The sequence below is a fragment of the Schistosoma mansoni genome, chromosome 7 (genome assembly GCF_000237925.1).
Source record: "Schistosoma mansoni strain Puerto Rico chromosome 7, complete genome".
Taxonomy (NCBI): domain Eukaryota; kingdom Metazoa; phylum Platyhelminthes; class Trematoda; order Strigeidida; family Schistosomatidae; genus Schistosoma; species Schistosoma mansoni.
Window position 1 is genome coordinate 2,410,017 of NC_031501.1, and position 9,605 is coordinate 2,419,621.

Sequence of the window (9,605 nt, forward strand, 5' to 3'; positions counted from 1 at the left end):
CAACGGTGTTAATGTCTAACTTCAATCAATCCACGAAGTTGAGCAACCATTCACCAATTGTCTTCAGTGAGTTGTTTTCTCACAACAGATGTGGTTGAACTCTACTGGTCACTGTTCCTACTAGACCTCCACACCGTCGTATACCGGCCAGCTCAGTGGTCTATCGGTTAAGTGCTCTAACGGCGAGACTGGTAGGTCCTGGGTTCGAATCTCGCTCGCGAGGCGGGATCGTGGACACGCATTGCTGAGGAGTCCTACAATAGAACGAAACGGTCGTTCAGTGCTTCCAGGTTTTCCATGGTGGTCTAGCTTCAATTGTCTCATGATTTCAACTATAAAATTACTGAAATCTCCACAAAACCCCCTTCTGATATTATATTAATAATAAAATGTAATGTGTATTTTTGTTTTATCAAAATACAATTGATTATTTCAATAAAATAAACTTTGTGACAGCAAGATTTTAAAGAAAATCGTGTTTATTCCCCAGAATTGACGATTAAATAGAAGTTGTTCTGTTTTGTCTTGTTTTGTTTTTTTTTTGTTTATTAAGATTATTAGTTTACATTTACAACTGCATAACGGTTATTTTAGTTTATTCATATATATATATATATATATATATATATATATATATATATCCGATGAGTAGAAAATATATTTATTACTCACTTGCTACCCAATAATCAATTTATTTGAAACTATCAGGTTTAGTTTTGACTCTGATACCTACAATATCATGCATAATGTGGCTGAAAGCCAAACTATACAGATCTGTAGCACCCTGGTCCACCAGAGTGTTTGGTACCTGAGTGGTTGCGCCACAGGATTGGGCTGAGCTGTTCGGATTGTAACGTTGAAGCATTTATAGTGTCTGGTTCTCCTATAGGGCGGGATGGAGCTGTACTGCTTGGGCTAAGCCTGGGCAGTGTTTGGCTCTCCTGTTAAACGGGATTGAGCTGTACTGTTTGGGTTGCCGCGTGAAAGTCTGGATGGTGTCTGGTTCACCTGAAAACCAGTGCAAGATTACCCTGGCCCATAAGGGTATATTATATATAACATGTATCGTATTGGTCCATAAATAGTTCTCAAACGTTACCATTCATAATTCTCGTCGGAATATAACAATTGGTTTGTGGACAGTAGTAGACGATAGGTATATTACGTTAGCTGGTTAAAGAAGAGTTTGAATAAATTATCTACACACTACACATAGTGGTGCATGGATTATCAAAAATAGTGTTGACAACTCACCTTTTATATTCCCCGTAGTTTAATCCGTTAAAACCAATCCCATCCATACTAAGTTTATAATAAAATGTCATTTCATACTTATTTAAAGTAATTTTTATACAATTGAGCTCAAGTTGAAGCGGTTTCTCTCAGATCACATTGATTAATCTGATATGTTCATGGGTGAAATCATGAGTGAATTGAAGCTAGGCCACCATGGAAAACCTGGAAGCACTGGACGGCGGTTTCGCCCTATTGTGGGACTTCTCAGTAGTGTGCATCCACGATCGCGCCTCACGAGATTCGAACCCATGACTTACTTCAAGAGATATTTCCTGGAGTTCTAGTGAGAAGCAGTGATCAACGGAGTTCAACCAGGTCTGTTTGGGAGATATCAACTCACTGAAGACAATTGGTAAACGGTTGCTTAACTTCATAATCTAATATGTATTGATTTCTCTCATAATGATCTTATATTTAAGCCTAGAATGCGGTGTATTACAACTTTTAAAAAACGATCTTTAGTTCTATGATATACGTCAATTAATAATGAAAAATTTGTTTTCTTTTTTCATTTTTTGTATCTTAGTAATAAAAAACCTAAAAAATTTGGTTAAATAGTAGTGAAATTAAAAATGGCGGCGAAGTTTTGTTTGTTTGAATAAATGAACTTCAATGGAAACATTTAATTAATATTGATAGGAATAGAAGTGAGTTTTCTTTTGTTGTTGATCCCAAGAAGGTATTTCTGTGTAACTGACTAATATTCTTAGAAATTTATCTGACATTCAGGTAAAAAAAACGTCCAGAAATGTTGATTGTTGAGATTAAATTTTCTATCTTATAACATTAGTTCTAATGTAATGTAAAAAGTAAGTAAAGCGTCTTAAATTGTAATCATTATGATAAAGTAAACCTTTTTAAATATCAAAGATGGACAGTAGCTAGCAGTGGAATCCAGTTTGACGTGCGTTTCGTCCTATTTGGGACTCGTCAGCTGGATGTACCTGCATCTCAGAGTTGATGTTCAGAGGATAACGCGATGGCGTTTGAAGAGAACAGTACTGGGTTCCAGTCCTAGAGCGAACATCGACTCTGAGATGCAGGTACATCCAGCTGATGAGTCCTAAATAAGACGAAACGCACGTCAAACTGGATTCCATTGCTAGCCGCTATCCATCTTTGTTTATAATGCTTGTGAATTTAGACTATATCGAGGCAATACGCACAATATGCATATATGCCAATTAGATACTAACCAGTTGCAGTCCTAAAACATCAGTGGGAAGATTCAAACAAAACAATACCAAGTGAATTTAAGCTTTTTAAATATCTATCTTAAGCAGAACTTTTTTAATGTCTATGATTCAGTTACTTACTTACTAACTTACTCCGCCTGTAACTCTTCTAGAGTTACCACCGGTCCCAAGCCCGGGTAATGGAGGAAGGTTGGGTATGGGGTTAACGACCCCATCCTGTAGACGACTAACTCGCTAAAAAACGCTAACCAGAAAAAATAATTCAAACCATTTAAACTCTATGATTAGGTAATACATATAAAATGTTTTCTTTATTCAAGTATTAACTGCTAGTAAATACTTATCTGATAGGACAGTTGTTTTAAAACTACATCCATGAATTAGAAAGCTGATCTTATTAAGCTGTAAAGAGTTTCACAAATAGTTTACATGGTTACATTAAGTCTTAAATTCCAATAGTATGATGATGGTGATCATTTGTGATACTTTTAATGTAATAGTCAAATTTAAATGACCAACAGTTGAAAAATGTAAAGATACACTGTCTTATTTGTCATCAGAAAAACAATGAACACAGATATAGTACATCGATTTTAATCAATTTTGAAGGGAATTGGGAAGCCTCAGCAGTGCGCAACCGCAATCCCGCCTCGCAAGATTCAAACCCAGGACCTACCATTCTCGCACCAGATCACTTAACCGATAGACCACTGAGCCGGCATCCAACGGAGTTAATGTCTAATTCCTACCAATCCATGAAGTTGAACAACCATTTCACCAATGTCTTCAATGAGTTGATATCTCCCAATAGACCTGGTTGAACTGCACTGGTTACCACTTCTCCTTAGAACTCCATGGTGGTCTAGCTTCAATTAACTCATGATTTCAAGTATATATAAAAATTACTAAAAATCTCCACAAACAACCCAGAATTGGGAAGTATTGTGAAAAACGAACAAGAATATGGTACTTCTGGTGTTAAGTCACTTAGACTTGTATCCACATTACAACTTCATCGTTAGTAAAAGTCTATGAATACCAAAGAATTAGAAAAAAGAACTATTCAGTTGTCAATCAATCGTATACTTAATTAATTTTGAGTAAATAGATTTGTGCATATTTTAAATAGAGTATTCATCAAATAGTTGTGTACAGTTTCTTTAGATGGTGACTTGTGGGTGGTTTCTCTTTTAATCAATTAATTATTGTTGTACATATTGTATTAATTTAAAATCACAGTTAGGTGACATGAGAATGGCTCACGGAGAAGCTCTAAGAAGTTCAGAAAGTGTCGAACATATTCCGTCCAGTCAGCTTTTGAAAGAATAGTCCAGAATCTCGACGTGTATCTTCCCTATTGAACAAATGCTAATAACCTTTGTATGCGAACTGGAGGACTATACTGATAATTTTGTTTTTACTAAAAACTATAAATACCTGACAGTTTTGTGCCATAATTGACACTGTTTGAAATAGTATTCCTTTTACTTGTCTTCTGTCTTCTTATTTGTGACTTGGGAGGGTTATAGTGGTCGAATGCTCAAGTTTTACGCAGTATATTAGGAATCTAAGCTCTACATACAACAGTAAGCTGGTTGGTAACAAAAGGGATCATAGTTATGTACCCATTGTGATTTATAAATTATAGTGCATTGTCGAATCACATGTTACACAATACATCATTATTATTACACTTATTTGTGACCACTCATCTGGCCTTCATATTTTCTGATAGTAGGTTTGGGAATATGTGGAATTACGGTGTAAAAAGGTACTTTAACACAGTTGACGTCCTTGTTATTAGTGGAATAAGTTAACATAAAAACTGGCTATCAGTGTATTTTTCCGGAAAAACTGTCTTAGTTGTACAGTGGTAGGAACAAACCATTTTGTGGTATTCGTTGGTTAACATAAACTTAGCACTAAAACATCGATGAAGTTTTGGCATGAAGCTTCGAAAACCAAAAGTATTCTAGGAAATGCATTACGAACAATATTCTATCATAAATGAAATAAAATTACCATTTATTGTCAATTCATTCGATTACAAGTAAACAAGATGTATAACCTAATAGGCATGTCGTATTTTGTTGAGATTATGAACCGATCAATGTTAGACCATCACTGGAAATCTGGAAGCAATGGACTGCCGTTTCCTCCTAGTATCGGACTCCTCAGAAGTGCCCATCCATGGTTTCGCAAGCAGGACTCGAACACAGAAACTTCGGTTTCGTGAGCGAATGCTTAACCTCTAGACCGCTGAGCCGGGATCCCGAGCGCGGGATCGTGGTAGTTCACTGCTGAGGAATCCATACTAGCACGTAATGGGTGATCGTTGCTTCCAGCCTCTCAATAACTGTCTAACATTGATCTTAGGGAAACTTAACAGTCTCCATAACGCTATAATGATGTAACATTTTGTTTGCTTAAAATCCAAGCTATTTGTAACTGATCCAATTTAAAATGGTTTGGATTACTTCGCTGTTGATATTTTTGAGTGAAATTTGGTCAGTGTTGGTTAGGCTATGAGCATCCTGTGAGGATCGCCACTATGTAGCCATTTTGTTGCAAGTTTTTCTAAAATAAATGGAATGTAGCTAGCAATAGTATCCAGGACACGCGACGTCTCGTCCTATTTGAAAATAGTCGGCTGGATGTAATTGTATCTCAGAGTTGAGGCCAATCAATACTTATCAAATTTTAGTCAAGGATATCAACAGCAAAATAATTCAAACCATTTTAAATTAGATCAGTTACATATAATCCAAACTATTTCAATTTGAATTGAATTTCATACCTGCTGCAAAATTGAGTGACCAGCTGGACTCAATAGATAATTAGATAACGGATGTTGTTTGAAACCAACGATACTGTGTTAAAATCTCAGAGTGAAAATCAACTCAAGATCTAGATACATCCGGCTGACGATTCTCAAGTAGGACGAAACATGAGTCCTTCATACCACCGTTAGCCACATTCCATTTATTGTATATCTATTTGTGGTTATTTTATGTATTTATATGTAGAACTTATTCTATTTTTAATATCCATACTTTGTTACCTAAAATTGTATGTATGTCAATAAAGAAACTCATCTAGCTTATTAAGTCTTATCTTGTTGCATTTATTGTCAATCTCATAGGGATGTTTACTCCTTGAAGTGTATCTCACCAACGATTGTTAATTTGAATAGTTCAATTCATCAATCGATCTAAGCTAGACCACCATTGAAAACCTGAAAGCACTGGACGGCCGTACTTTGATTCGCCTTTGTTGACCTTGAAGATACCACAGGCATTGTATTTTGACAACACTTTACCGGTAACACCTTATATAATCGAATTGCGCCGACCCAGTAAAATCAAAAGTCAGAATCGAGGAGGTTGAAAGATATATTTGATGGGTTATCAATATATCGAGAAGTGACTGATCTAATCTGGCTAACAATCGTAGGAGATGTTTTGCACGCCGTTCTGAAACGTGATCTGGTAAGGATGCATGACCGAACGTCTTCAGCTGAATGAGTCCACTAAAACTATTGTGGTCAGCATCCAATATCGAACACTTACAGAGCTATTGATTTTGGGGATTTATTTACAGCTAAAACCTATACAACAAATTTCCCCTACGCCATGTGCTTCATTTTCATATTCTGCTGTTCGATTCAGTTAAGATGTACACTTCTGACAGTATACCAAACTCAACATCCAAATAAAGAGACTGAAGAAAAGTAAGGAAGGTCTGATTTGTTGAACCACAACACACTACACAAATCATAGTTATAGATACTGTGATGTCCTTTTGACCTAGATAAAAACATGTAGGCTGAGACTCTGAGTAGGAGAATAGTCATATCCCTCCAACAGCATACTTTATTTATTTCTTACTTACCATTTGACCATAATATGTCCTGTAAGAACTAGCAAGTGATATGTTTATACTCACCCAGGCTATCAGTAATTTCTTCGCATGACAATTCATGCTGTTGAACTATTTTGGGGCATCAGTTGTAACTATAAGTGGTACATTACCATCAAATATAAATAAAATTTAATGTCTAGATGTAGGACAATAACCAGTAAATTGTGTTTAATTGATTATTGGGATTTAACACAACTAGTTTATATACACTACACATTTTTCTTGCACAGCAAGTGTTTGTGTGCTGTAATTACACTTCTTTTTAGTATTATTCTAGAATCTATTAAACTCAAGTACCATATTGGTTACATCAATTGCAATTTTCAACAACGAAAATATGTGAAACATACAAAATTCAACCATATCGTGTATGAGGAAGCTACTCACCAAAGACAATCTAGAATATTCGCACAATATAGAGAATTAGTTGAAGTTAAACTTTTGCATCATAAGGTCCCCATTGATTGGTCTAGACGTTAAGTCTTCTCATGCTAGACCTTATGTCCAGAGTTCAATTCCCTATGATAGAGTCGTGGGTGCTTACTGCCACTGAGCTCTATGCTAGGATGAAACAGTCATTCAATGCTCTCAGGTTTTCAATGGTTGTCTTACTTAGATTCTCAGAAGGGGGTTTTGTGGAGATTTTAGTAATTTTTTCATATAGTTAGATTCGTTCGTGATCTACATAAAATTTTGTATCTGAAAATATTTCCAATACTTAAAGTCCCCTACCTAAAGTGATTATAAGTACCATAAGGAATTATATAAGATATTATTCAAGTAATTAAGGTGATGAGAAGAACTATGAACATATATATTTAGCAAGGGTGTAAATTAATCCTGTATAAGAAAAGTGCTCTTCAGTTTGACAATAATAACAATTGGGGTAGGATAGAGTAAATGATCAGTGGCCAGAGTAGTATCCGATATCATATCTGTCTAGTCTTTAATGTTTTTCGAGTTCTATCGACCAAGTAGTTAAGTGGCTACATATTTAAGTGATTCAACATCACACAGACTATTTTTTGTCGGGTGCCCCTTAGGCAGTGAAACAAGGTGACAGGACTTTGAATCTCATTAGGAGTATCAGTTCCTTAGGATTTTGGGTACTTCTTGCTGACAAGTGTCAATTAACATGAAACCTAGGTCAGTAAAGGATTTCTGACAGGCTACTTCAAGCCATTGAAGACTAAATATCTTTGAATTAGTACCAATAATTATTAATTTGTATTTTTCATTTAGTGAATAACAATGAATATTATCTACCTAAACGCCCAAATTTTGTTTAAACCATCAAATATGAATTTCATTGATATCATAACTATTGAAAACCTGGCATGCGACTGCTCAGAGGTGTGCATCCACGATCCTGAAACTGAGAATCGAATCCAGGACCTTCGGTGTCCCACGCAAACACTTATTCTTTAAACCACTTAGCAGCGATCCAATGATGTACATCCCTGACTCCAATCAGTTTGCGATATCATGAGATCGTCTACCAGTGTTTCCTGTAGGTGGCTCCTTCAACTTCAACTTAGTTGAATTCCATTGGTCACAGTTTTTTTCCAGGAACTCCAGAAGTTTCCTATTCACTAGTGAGCACATGGACTCGTATACTGATAACATGAAAAATGGATTTATTTTGGATGTTTATACATCTTTAAATTATTAGTTGTGTATCACAGATATTTATAGTAAATTTTATGTAAAACTAGCTAATCATGTAACCTAATCAATTAAAGTAGTTGGAATACATAGTTAAGGTATGTCAAGCCATTAACTAGCCCAGCTCAATACATTGGCCTTAATAGATAGTTTAGTAGGTGTAGACATACCAAAAAATAACATAAGTACATAAAGTAACAGACTGTTATTTTGAATCGGATAGTCAGTGAGATAATCATAGTCAATAAATGAGGAACTTAGGTGACATAATTAAAAGTCAGTCATAATAAGCTAAGCCTATTTATTCTTTCTTCATTGAATTCATAGGCTTGGTGTTTTTACACTTCCCCCATACGTTGACAGGTATTGTTAGCTAATATAGGAGCAAGGAGTGAACAAATCAAGATATAAAATCAGTCTGTGAAACTACTGAATGTTGGTCAAAGTTATGATCCAGGAAACTCATCCTTAAGCCAGTCACTAATGTGGAGTCCCATACTACGACGAAACGGCAGTCAAGCGCATCACGCTTTCCAATGATCGTCTAACACCGATCCATTCATGCTATTAATTGAAAATAAATACCTGTAAGCGATGAACCAATATTACATTGATAATATTTTGTATGACACAACATGAGTCACTTATTGATTTGAACAATGAGTCATAAATCAATAATGAGTTATGACATATATGGGGTTAGTTATATAAGTACATTATCGATTATATTGTCCAAGCTAGAAACAAACTTAATTGATCAAAGTTGAAATCATGAGTCAATTAAAGCTAGACCACCATGAAACACCTGTAAGCACTAGACGGCCGTTTCGTCTTATGATGGGACTCCTCAGCAGTGCGGATCCACGATCCCGCCTTCTCGAGATTCGAACCCAGGACCTATCAGTCTCGAGCCAGAGCCCTTAATTGACTAATTACATGAATAAACTGGACGTTTGTCAAATTAAATTACTACTCGAGGAAATATTTTAATATATACATGAACGAAAGCAACTTGACTTATATAACCTTTATGGGATAAAATGGTGAATGATGTAATCGAAATACTTGAGTACGAACTCATTCAATTAAACATTCTAGTCATGCATTAAGTCAGTAGTTAATGGTAAGCAAAGATGGATAGTAGTGGTTAGCAGTAGAATCCAGGATGTGTGTTTCTTCCTATTTGGGACATGCAGCTGGATGTACCTGCATCTCAGAGTTGATGTCCACTCTGGGACTAGAACCCAGTACCGTTCGCTTCAAACGCTATCACGTTATCCACTTAGCTACTGAATCCTGATAACCACTTGTTTGTTGAATGGGTTAAAGTTTAAATTGATTTGGGTATTGTTTACTTGAATCTTCTTATTGATGTTTAGCATTACAATTGATCAGTCTCTTATTGGCATATGTGCATACTGTGCGATATCGATGCAATACACACAGTATGTACATATTGCCAATTAGAGACTGATCAATTGCGATGCTAAACATTAATGGGAAGATTCAATTAAACAATACCAAATG